Genomic DNA, 13,418 nt, shown 5'->3' with positions numbered 1-13,418 from the left:
CTTAACTTTTCATCCAAAAAGGAAAACTACCTCATTTTCATTTTACAAAGAGAATACAGCCATTTTGTAACAATGGGTTGTGCATTGAGTACCAGTGACAAAGACCTCCTTGCTGCTACACAGAGAAGCTCAGCCATAGACGAGCGACTAGCCTACGAGAGTGCTCGAAGAAGAAACGAGATAAAACTCCTTTTACTAGGTAAGTATACGAGTAAGGCGGTTAGACTTGTTTACAGTTTTGTCACAGACGGTTTCAAGTTATGCTTATCAGAGAATTCAATGTTTATTGTCAGTATCTAGTTCTCATACACACAAACATATAACTATGATAAGTCCTGAAAGTGAAGGGGAGAGAGAGCCTTGTAGCAACACCAGCTGGTATATTAAAACCTTTGTTATTGTAAAGAGCTAGCATTTAGATGAGGCAACAGGAGGCTACAAAGAAAAGGGGGTGTTTTATCTATGTAGAGCAACATGTATCTAACATAATATCAAATTGATATTGTGTGTCTTTTTAAAAACCTGCTATAATATAGTTTATTCATTGTTTCAATTGTCTAATTCATTAGCTGTGGAGGTGTATTGTCCAACCTGTGTCTGATACCAGCTATAAATGGAATTAGTTAACTGTGGTTCTACTTTCTGTAACTCATCCCACAGCTTGTACTGTGTGTGGTTTGTAGTATTGGCTAGGAGACAACCATTGGGGGTCTGTATACATAGTTGCTTTTTCAGTGGGAATTTGTATAGTGAAGTTTGTTTAGTGAATATGTAATATTAACTGTGACCTTTTACTGGTCAAATACCTTCATAATGTATAGAAGATGTGGCCACTAGGGTATGTTAAGAAAACATCTGAAAGACACGTGTCAGCTTGTTTTCTTGCGATTATTTCTACCTAAATTCATTTATTTATATATTCTTATAGTCTGTGATATGCAGTATAGTTAACTATATTAACAAGTTTGCAATATACTGCAGTCAAGTGCTGATATACTGCAGTTAAGTGCTTTAGTAGATCCCCTAATAGACAATAGTCATTCTGCTCTCTGCCCACGTGCTAAATACTATCTCTTTCTTTTGATGTTTGTTAGACATTGCTTTGATCTTTGATTAAGATACATTCTACACTGTTACTGGGTAAACACTAGTACTTCATTGTATAACTAATATTGTTAACAAAGGTGTTGATTGAGAGGAAGACAGTCACCTAGACTTTGGAATAAATATTGTTAATAAAGTATACTAAAAGATGGAGAATAAATTCAAAGAGAGCATTGATAAGGATGCAATAAAGTAGTCTTATAGTACAGAAACAAGTGTTATAATTTTAAAAAAGTGATTATATCATTTAATAATCATTTATTTACTATTAGAATTATCAGTGCATGTAATGATCTCCTTAGATATGTTAATAATGGCTATTATTTTGCTGAAAACATTCTCTCGTTTGAGAAGCTTCTGTTTTGAAGACAAGCTGTACTTTAACAAAGTGACAACGAGATATTGTTAACAATATTAGCATTTGTCTCACATCTTTGTTGAAATGTATGTGTGTCTGTGAATGTAGGAGTGTGTGGGTGTTAATGGGTGTGGTTTAGACGATTGTTTTGACTGACTTATAGCTAATGAGTTTGAATTCAGAGAATAGTTAGTGTCCAGACATGTGCACAAAGAGAAAAAAAACTGACTGTATTGACCAATAATGCCAATAGTTTGGATGTTTCCATAATGGTTGTTGTCTAAAAGTTTACGAATTATTTCAATCATGTTAAATATGAAGTCTGTTAAAAGACTTTAATGATTTCTTGTGAACTAGTTTGTCCTTATCAATACTAATGTGTGTTTGTTACCTACCCATCATGGACACTTAGTATGTCATCCCTCATAAGTTAGGAATGACATATTAGATTGGATTTCTTAGGAAGTAAGTACAAATAAAATGTTATTGTACCTATAGTTGTGACTGGTACCTTATAATAGATTTAAGTGAAATGAGATAATTTGAATATGTATTAACACTTAACTCTGACAAACTGAAATCATGATTTACTGTCTAGCACTGTTGGTGACCATTTAACCTGCTCTGTGACATGCTAAGAATCCAGTTACCATAGCAATACATATACAGTGATATATTATTTATATAGGATGTTATCTTAATGGAGTGTTAGTTTATTTTACACTCTGACTTCATCATTGACAAAGCTGAGAGTTCAGTTACCATGGCAATACATGTAAAGCAGTATATCCTTTACAAAGGATGTTATCTTAATGGTAGTGTTAAGCTTACCTTACTCTCTGACTTCATCATTGACAAAGCTAGGACTTCCGTTACCATGGCAACCAAATCTATATTATAGTCTGATGTCGTCATTGACAAAGATGACATGTTTAGATAAGAAACTGTTTGTCTTTTCCTTTGAAGATTTGACATCAAACCTGTTACAGTGCTGCCCTTTGCACTTTGGTGGCTGTTGGTCTTAGTAATGCTAGACAATAATAGATTACAATTACATTAGAATACTATGACTGAGCATCTCTCACTTCCCATGGAATAAGGCATACACACGCACACCTGCAAGCTAGCTTGCATTATATCTATTACACATCATTAGTTCCACAGTTTGTAAAATGGCAATGTAGCAACCATTACTCAGTGACTTAGCTTGCAGAATATCAAAGGATGACTTGTATGTTAGTGCATTGACATATATAAAATGTTTGCAGTTACTAGTAAACGATGATGTAAGCTTATGTAAGCATTATTTATATAACATTCAAAGGATTTACTATTACTAATTTTCTTGTGTAATGTCCATATATAGACTGATTATTGGATAGAAGGGTATGGGTGTGGTGACTTTGCAGAATTCATATGATCTTGGTTGATTGGTTCTAGATAACTATAATGTCTAGTGTTTGTGTTATTTACTCTCTCTCTCTCTCTCTCTCCTCTCTCTCACTGTAGGAGCTGGTGAATCAGGGAAAAGCACATTTGTGAACAAATGAAGTAAGCCAATTAACTATGACATGTTTGACATCACATTACATCACATTTCATTTCCGCTGAGCAAAATAGTGATATCTGTTGTTGACAGCATTACTTTCATGTTATTGATTCCCTTTATTGTGTCATATATAGACAATATTAAATTCCTATTATAATCATTAATAAAAGACATGTTGTTCATTTTTCTCTGTTAGTGATTACCCTTTATAATAGAAGATACTTGTAACATTATATATTAGTATATTGTGTATATCCTTTTCTTAATAAGTTTATGATGGATTGACAATATCCTGGCAGGTGTTCAATGTTAGTGTTACATTAGGGGATACTTGCTTATCATAGCAGCACCTGATGTCTCATTATACACGTACATGCACATGTGCATATAAATGTATTCATATTGCATCATAGTTCATTGTATTTATATGTTCTCTTTACCATGTGATAAGTTAGCATAATGAAACTACTTATAAAATACATTTTCTAGTACCATACTAATGTTTCAGTATATTGTTCAACCTTTGTAATGAGGGTATCTGTTATTGGTATAAATGTCTAGTCTTAATTCTGCTAAATATGGTACAAGGTTTAGTTGGTATAACCTCTTTTTAATTAAAGATGTGGTTTATTAACTTGAATGACTTAAAGTTTAAGGTGCAGTCAATCTGGCGTATGCTTCTTGTTAAAGACACTGCAGTTATATAAGTCCTTTGGATAATGTCTATTATAACTTTGTTATTTCCACTTGTGTTACTACAAGGTTTAATCACCAATAGATTACTTCCTTCAAGTTCATTAACAATGTTTTAGTTAGTTGTACTCATACTCTTTAGCCTGAAGGAAACTGTCTAGTCACTTATTATTGTATTAACCATATACTGTAATACTGCACGTGTGTATGTTTGTGAACTATTCTACTGCCAGACATTGCCAATGATAATCTTTGAAGAGTAAACACAAGGAGAGTCCTGTATCGTAAAATTGTGTTAATGTTATTAAGGGCTGTCTGTTAATTTTGTATTTTTTTGACCAACTGATAATATGATAGACATAACAATTGTATTTATAGATAAGGAACTGATTGTGCATCAATAACATAACCTATTTGTCTGTTAGAGGCTTATACAATCTATTGTTATTGGGATCAAATGATGTTCGATGTACTGTAGAGCTCAGTAATGGTCTATTGGTATTGACTGTGTGCGTTACTAGATTTGTTTAATGGAGTGTGCAACTGTTGAACTGACAGTACACTGTTAGTTGTTGTGACCACTTAAAAAGGAAAATAGAACAAGGAGATAGATATGTGTTGGGAAGGAAATTTTGTATTATCATTTGAGTATTATATAGGATAATAAATATTATTTATAAGGAAACACAATTTAAATTGATTATTATTGCACTTTCTTGTTAAGAGACATAACAACTAGACCACCACCCATGTAAAAAATGTAGAATGTAAGTAATGACTATTATCTATATTAATTATATTTACACACATTACTTGTGCTCAAAGCAAAAGAATGTTTAAGAATTTGTTTGTCGGCATGTGTCCCTGTACATGTATTTTGAAGTATAACAAAACATTGTTTAATCTATTTATGTCTCGTTTCATGAATACTATATGTTAAAGCTATGAATATCATTATACAGCTTTTATTGTACACAATGTATTCCCTCAGGCAATGTTGATTTTGTGGATCATCTTCCAGTCTCTTTAGTAACTGTAATGATAACTTATAATCTGTTCTCATTGTTTAGCTGTTACATGATTCTCTTCTCTGTCTCCCCAGGATCATTCACGAACAAGGGTTCACAGAGATGAATGCAAGCAATATAGACCAGTTGTCTACAGCAATACTATCCAATCATTAGCAGCTGTAATTAAAGGGATGGACCTATTGGGAGTGAACTTCCATAACCCAGCTAGAAGGGTAAGTAGGACACCATGATACTAATATTTTAATAGTGGGATGGGACATAACAGTTGACTTAGCATGACTCCTGTTTTGACAGTACTGAGGTGATGTTGCTTTTAGTACAGACTAAGAGACTACACTTTATTGGAGATAACCAAATAAAACTAGTAGTTTTGTTGTTTTTAAGAACAGTTATGGATGCCAATAAACTTCAATACTTGTGTACTATATATTTGTATTACTTGTATAGTTGCTATGTGTCTCAGAAGATAGGTTGTGGTAAACATGGCTCTCTTTCAGTTTAGTGTTTGTTGCTTCAAACTAAGTTAAAATTCCTAAGCTGAATCTATAGTTACTTACCATGTTCTTGCAGTCAGTTCACATTTTAGACATACTAATTGTAGTTTGATCTATTACTTGTAGACTTATTATGGATATTCTAAATAGGACTCCTGCTTCGTGTAATATGAGTTAGTCTAATGAGTTGGTTTGTGTAATACAGTCACTATTTTATGACTTATAGTGATACTTTATAGTGCTGTTTATTAATGGTGTGACCTGTTGATAGCATTTTAAAAGTAAGGCAGTAAGGATTTTATATCCGAGCTGGTCTAGATGGTTTTGCGTTAAGTAATCAATGCATGACCTAGAATAACCACCATTAGTGAGCTCTAGACTGGTGAATATCTCAGTACTTACTTACCACAGTGATATAGGATAGCTACCATTAGTAACTGCTAGACTAGCGAACGTCAGTATATACCACAGTAACATAGATAGCTACCATTAGTAACCTCTAGACTAGTGAACATCAGTAATTACCACAGTGACATGGGATAGCTACCATTAGTATCCTCTAGACAAGTGAATATCAATAATTACCACAGTGACACAGGATAAACATCTAGTGTTATAATGACCAAAAAGGATATCACATTGACATAACATGTACGTACTAAAGTAATAATAAATGTTTGTCTTTTCATCTTGAGCAATTTCATGAACAGACATCCTGTTTACATTCACTTGTCCATGTAAAATACATTTGGGCATAATGTACATGTACATGTACTACATTTACATGTAAAAACATGTAGTACGTTTACATGTAAAAACACGTTCATTATATAGTATATATTTTATATATGTACATGTACTAGGATGGACTCCATATCAAAGCCTGTCTTAAATAAATGAACAGATGGCACAATGAGGAATAAGGCTGGAATCTATATCATTACTTTAGTTGGGAGACATGTTTATGTATATGTGGTTTTTATGTTCTGAAGTCATTGCCTTTGTGATCTGGTTTCATTGTAGTTGTGTGTGACAAGATATAGTTGTTGACAACTAAACCAAAGGCTCTCTAATTTAATTACCAAATCATCATAAGAATACTTGTATTTAAGTGGCTTCTCAAATAGTTTGAGGTTTTTGTTTATAGCCTATAATTGAATCAATTTACAGCCATGTTGCATAACATGTAAGGTGGGTATGTTCTATCTCTTGTTTTGCATTAAGCGTCTAAATGCTTTGATCTTTTTAATATTATAAAAAGATTACATTTCTTGCAAACACTTTGTCGTTTTCTGGGTATAGCTTCTTATCGGCTAATCTAAGGAGTTCGTTTGTCTTTGATATCAAACGATTATTTTCTCCTGATGTTTGTAAGATTTGTAGTGTTTGCAAATGATCTAAGGATTCTCTGGAGTACAAATTGGGATTATTAAAACAACTGGTTTTGTGCAATACTTTTGGTACTATGACAACACTATTTATAGTAACTCATGCTATATTTAGCAACAAGGACAATAGTGTAGGATGCATGTTTAATGTACATATTGTGTCTGTTTATGTTCCAATATCCAGGGAAGGTTGCATTACATTGTTATGTTGGGTATAATACATCCTTAGACTTCCTCCCTCACTTCTCTTCTTTTGTGGGGTGATGCCATGATGCTTTTTGAGGTCACAGCAAGACATCAGGATACTGAGCCATTTTCTCCTGCTTTACTCTCAGCTATGAAGAGATTATGGGCAGATCCTGGAGTGCAGTACTGCTTAGAAGATCCAGCGAATATCAACTCAATGACTCTGCTAAATAGTAAGTAGAAACTGATAAAAATAATCTTAGATCACTGTTGAAAGTAAGCACACTCACTGGTCTAGAGCTTACTAACGGTAGCTACTGTAGATCACTGTAGTAAGTACTGTGTTTACTAGTCTAGAGCTTACTAATTGTAGCTGTTATAGATCACTGTAGTAAGTACTGATGTTTACTAGTCTATAGCTTTCATCATGGTATATATTAATACATTCCCTTTCTTCTCTTTGTAGTTATCTTGACAGTTTAGATAGGATAGGAGACAGACGTTATATCCCTTCAGAACAGGACATACTGAGAACACGTGTAAAATCAACAGGAATTGTAGAGTATGAGTTTGACTACCAAAGACTCCATTTTAGGTAAGAGACATATGGTGCATGTTAGATGTGTAGTTAATTATGGCAAAGTTAATGCCATGGGATTATGTACATATGTCCGATAAAGGGATTCAATACAAAGGTTAATACCCTTTAAACATAGACATTCTGTCTCAATTTAGCACAGTTCTCTTGTACTTCCTCAATTAGAAGGAAAGAACCGTGCTAAATTGAGACAGAATGTCTATATTTAAAGGGTATTATCCTTTGCATTGAATTACCTTTATCTGGAGTTGAAAGCTTTTGGTAGGAGTAAGAATAACTGTACTAAGAATATTACACCATATCCTCAATTGTAAGGCATCTTTGTGTTTAAAATGTCCTTAATAAAATATATTTAATTGCACAATGTTATAATTTATGTTTTGAGAATATATTATTAACTCAAAAAAGATGCAGCCTCGAGTTGTGGCATGTTTCCCAGACATAGATAGCAACATTATTGAATTAAGTACACACCAATAAAGAAACTATTGGACATTATTGAATAGTGAGTGTTGGCTTAGTCTAGACAATATGTGCATTTTCTAATGTAAACAGCCTGTGCTGTTAAAAGCTATAGCGAAATCAATTACTTTAATAACATGAGATGTTTGTACTCAAAAAATACATTTACTTTATCGTACACAAACTTAAATCAGTATTGTCACTGACTATTCACCTCTGCATTATCATAGTATGTCACTAGCAGTTATAACATGTTAGGGTGTAATACAGTCAACCAATAATACATAGAATAGAGCATACTACATGTATATACATAGCTACTGTATTGTACTAAACTTCCTCTATGTGTCAGCATTAATTGCAGCTGTTATTGTTGACATCATGTGACCAATGTGTTGTCTTATTAGGGGCTAATATAGTCTGAATTAGACTAAAGAATGTTTGTTATCATTATAACTGATGTTTATTTCTTCATCCTCTTCCCCACCCTCATTCTCTCCCTTTCTTCCTAACAACATCTTTATCTAATAGGGTATTTTAGGACATTGTTACTTAATATAAGCTTTACAACAAAGAAATTTGTTTTAGATCTAACAGAATATATTTGAAAACATAAGTGGGTACTTTTAAGAAAGGGGATACTTATTTTGTCTAATATACTTTCATCTTTGCTATAATAATTTTTAGTTTAATTGATTTGTTTAAAGTAACAATTGGATCTGATTTCTTATTCCTGACAATGTGGTTAGGGGAAAACTTGGGTAATTACAGTGAAACCACAATGATTGTTACTGACTTACCACATTAATCATTTAATGTTGTCATTTATGTAGCCATTGCAAGTATGATTGTATCACACAAACTGCTTTCTGACATCATCTAGGATGTGGTAATAACTTGTATGACATTTGCAATGCACTGTGTATTGACATAGCAATATTAGTTTTCAAACCACATATTGAATGATCTAATACTTCCTAGAACTAATACTTGATAAAGTGGTATTGGTATTTGTTAATTTTGTTGTTTTTCCTATTGTCATGACATTAGTATGTTGTGACTGCTAAACTTAAAATTTTAAAATAATTGAGAACTAAAATTACTAAGTAAAAATAGAACAGAATAGTAGGCTATATGTGTTCGATAAATTTGAATAGCTACTATAAAATATATTATTTTTTAGTTGGGGTTTTGTACATGGTTGTTATGTGTTTCTCATTAATATGATATTTGATGATGGGAACAAACCCAAGTTGTTGACAATAATTATTAATATTAATTATTGGATTATTTTCATCATTGGTGGTATTATAATCAGATTATTATAGTCTCAAAACAGTTACACACAAGATAATCTAATGGTGCATTGTTAATGCTTAGTTTTGGCGTTGACTATAATGGCATGTACAGTAAATTGAATTAATTCACTCTACATTAATATAGAGTTATCAGATTAGTGAATACTTGCTGTAATCTCTAAGCTAGTGGTGACATAGGATAGCTACCATTAGTTAAGCTCTAGGACTAATGAACATCAGTTCTTACCGCAGTGACATAGGATAGCTACCATTAGTTAAACTTTAGACTAATGAACATCAGTTTCTTACCACAGTGACAGGGATAGCTATTGTTAGTAAGCTCTAGACTTACTAACATCAGTACTTCCACCACAGTGATCAAGGATAGTGTAAACTCTAGACTACAGTGACCCTGTTGCTTAAGGGCAATAAAAACTACTTACTAATGGTATCTATTCTAGGTCACTGTAGTAAGTACTGATGTACACTAGTCTGGAGCTTACTAATGGTAGCTATCCTATGTCACTGTGGTAAGTACTGATGTTTACTAGTCTAGAACTTACTAATGTAGCTATCCTAGGTCACTGTGGTAAGTACTGATGTTTACTAGTCTAGAACTTACTAATGGTAGATATCCTAGGTCACTGTGGTAATTATTGATGTTAACTAGTCTAGAGCTTACTAATGGTAGCTATCCTAGGTCACTGTGGTAATTATTGATGTTAACTAGTCTAGAGCTTACTAATGGTAGCTATCCTAGGTCACTGTGGTAATTATTGATGTTAAACTAGTCTAGAGCTTACTAATGTTAGATATCCTAGTGTATACTTTTAAAAAATCATTTCATCATGTAATAGCAATCGATTCTAAAGAATTTTTACCATGTATCAATCACCATCATCCTCACTCCATAAGGAGAAGGTGTATCTAAACTGTTTTCATATCATCTATTATAGCTGGAATGCTTAGCAGATATTAAAAGAGAACTTAATAACTCACATTATAGAAAAATATACATGCACCAAATGCCACAAATACCAAAGCGGTTATTTAAACCAGTATACTGTTACATAGTTGTCTTAATGGTGAGAGGGGGCATATTACCAGCTAATGTGTGTCTTGGTATGCTAAGTGGTTGTGCAAGCAAAGGAAGATTGAAATAAAATCAATATAATCGATATCAACTTTGGTTTAAGGTGGTAAACAGTCTAATGGATCTATTTACACGTAGTAATCGTTTAGTCACGTACGTGTGGTCAAAAACATGTAATTAACTTAGCTTGCAGTCTGTTAAATAACATCAATGTTATGCATGTAAGACTTGTCCACCCACAACTTGCTGTTGCGACATTATTGCCTACTTGTGTTGTTTAATACAAATAAGACTATGGGTATATCACATACTTAAATTTTGCCAGATAAGCTGGCCACTTGTTATGTATTTGTGCCAGTCACTTCTTTTTGAAAGTGATTAGCCATTTCAATATTTGATACATGTACTTATAATTATTTCATTTTATTATAAAACTTTTGATTTTATTGTTTCTTTTTTAGACTTGTTGATGTTGGGAGGTCAGAGGTCTGGAGAAAGAAATGGATTCATTGTTTTGAAGATGTGACAGCCATTTTGTTTTTTGTAGCTTTATCAGCATATGACTTAGGTCTAAGAGAAGATGGATCCATTGTAAGTAGAACATTAATGAATGATGATGGGACATTTAATGGATAGATAATGTAGGACTCTCATAATGACATTACTAAATAACACATGTACAATCATTTATTGGTATTTTTTACTTAGAACCGAATGGAAGAGGCCTTGAGATTATTTAACTCTATTCTCAACAACAAGTGGTTCTTGGACACTTCTGTCATTCTATTTTTAAATAAGAAAGATCTTTTTCAAGAGAAAAATCAAAGAAACAACCACTTATTGAGTGTTTTTGCCTGAATAAGAGGTCAGTGTTAACACTAACTAGTATTTAATATACGGTTTTTTAATGTTGCTAACATTATGATGTGCTAAAGCTACTGTGTCTATTAAATGTACATCTTTTCTCTCATTCACAGGTCGCAATACTTACCAAGATGGTGTCAACTTTATTCGCCAAAAGTTGTCAGTCTCAACAGGAACCCAAGTCGTAAAACTGTCTATACTCACGTCACGTGTGCTACTGATACTCACAACATTCAATACGTCTTTCAGTCATGCACTGAGATCATAATACAGGAACATTTACGAGAAGCAGGATTAATATGAAAGACTGAACTTTTTAAAAGTTACTTGCATGTTCTTTTTCACACTCATCCTTATCAACACACCTTATGTGTGACCCATCATCTTTTCTCCTTGGTCCTTAGCCTGCCAATTTATCAGAACCCTACTTTTCTTTTGACATTGTCTGCCATTACAGACTTAAACTTACTTTATACAAGTTGTTATGCATTTTTTTGTTTAAAAAACACAGATTTATAACATTTTTATTTGCAGTTTTACTATTAAACACAGCTGCTATCTTAATCCGCATCATTTATTTATTGTATCTTTGTGTGTATCAATAAAAACAGTTACTTCTTGTCGCATGTTTTTTTTTGTTATGTACTGTACATAAGCCATTTATATCACTAAGTTTTGTTCATTATTTGTTAAATATAATAACAGTCAATATTCAACTTGTATATTATTAACACAACAACATTGCATCACTCTCTTATCTCTCTGCCTTATGGATAATAACAAACTATAATATTATTCCAGAAGCTGAGTCTAATGACTATATATGACCAATTTATAAATGTATGGTAAGGTCTACCAGATTTTGTCTTCAATGCAATCCAAACGGCTTGAGTATTGTATAAAAAGAATTTTATTTAATAATTTATTAGTTGAAAGAGAAGTCATGTATATAAAAATATATTATAATATTACAGAAAAAACAAATTATAATATAATATTGGATAAGAATATTTTAAAAAAATACAAAAACAATCTATATAATGGAGACATGATTGTACAATAATTAAATAATTCAGTTGATTATAAAGATTTTTCAATGATTCATTTTGATTTTCTTGCAAATATTTCGTATACACACCATCTAAAACATTAATACATCAAAACATAATGGACATTTAAGTAGACGTAATATTCTATAAAAGATCCTAAATACTTTAATATATACAGATTTATCTATTATAACACCAACCATCTTCCTGTATCTAGTTTGGGAAGGATGTTATTATATGGTACAAAAAGTACTCTTCTTCATTTAAGATGTCACAATTAAACTTTTAAACTTACCTTCTCCTTGGATGAATATAATACGTCTCACTTGATCTTTATCAACTCTGTAGTCAATGCTAATAAAATAAAGGATTACTAATAAATATTACACTAGTCTTATAAAGGGTTCAAGCACTTTAGCCAGCAGGCAAATTAATAATATACAAAGCAAAAAAGTATGGTTGTATTTAATAGCTGTGATATGGCAACAAGATGCTTAAAGCACTATGGACTTAGCCAGAAATATGACTTCAATTTGTGTTTCAAAAATAAGTACTTAATAGAAAAGAGATATGTTAATATCTAATATATGTTCATTTATTTCATAGCAGGATTTAAGAGGGATAAAAATAAAATCATACATATACATACGTCTACTGTGAAAAATACTGATTTTTATTTGGTATAACAAAAGTCACTAGTTACTAAAATATAATAATCAATGATCTGATTGCTATCTAAATGAAGTAAGAAAACATTTAAAAGGATACAGCATATATCAAAAACAATCTTAGGATCGTCTAAAACACTTCATGATTAAAGTCAAAGACAATTGTATACAAATAAAGGAGAGAGGGAGGAAAGGAAAGAGGGAGAGTAAAAGAGAGAACTTGCATGTTTTGTAGTGCAATATGAGCTCTTGTTTATGAGAATCAAAATAAGCGATTCTGAGAGACGTCACGACCTCAGTTTTCCGACTAAAGAAAGAAAATGTGTGTAATAAGAAACAAAAGGTATGATGTACAAGTAAATGTATACCATTCAAATGGTGTGTCAATGTAATATCTATCTATTGTTTGTTACTATATACTTCAGAAGCTCCAGGTTAACATCTCCTAAAGTTTAAACGTTTTAAGAACAGACTATATAGTCTGCTGCTAATGTTGGGACTATACATTGGGTCCAAGTCTCCAAAGTTGGGATGTCCCACTGGGTTTTCATAACCACTGTTGCAGAGTGCTTGGACCAACTGA

The 13,418-nt window shown here is 32.3% G+C and overlaps 1 pseudogene; it reads left to right on the top strand.

Moving 5' to 3' along the window:
* Window positions 1-72: 72 nt before the first annotated feature.
* Window positions 73-11,421, top strand: LOC121392135 (annotated as a pseudogene).
* The last annotated feature ends 1,997 nt before the right edge of the window (window positions 11,422-13,418 follow it).

The sequence above is a fragment of the Gigantopelta aegis genome, unplaced genomic scaffold, assembly GCF_016097555.1.
Source record: "Gigantopelta aegis isolate Gae_Host unplaced genomic scaffold, Gae_host_genome ctg3400_pilon_pilon, whole genome shotgun sequence".
NCBI lineage: Eukaryota > Metazoa > Mollusca > Gastropoda > Neomphalida > Peltospiridae > Gigantopelta > Gigantopelta aegis.
The sequence above is the reverse complement of the archived record's forward strand: the minus strand, read 5'-3'. Positions and strand labels throughout refer to the sequence as shown.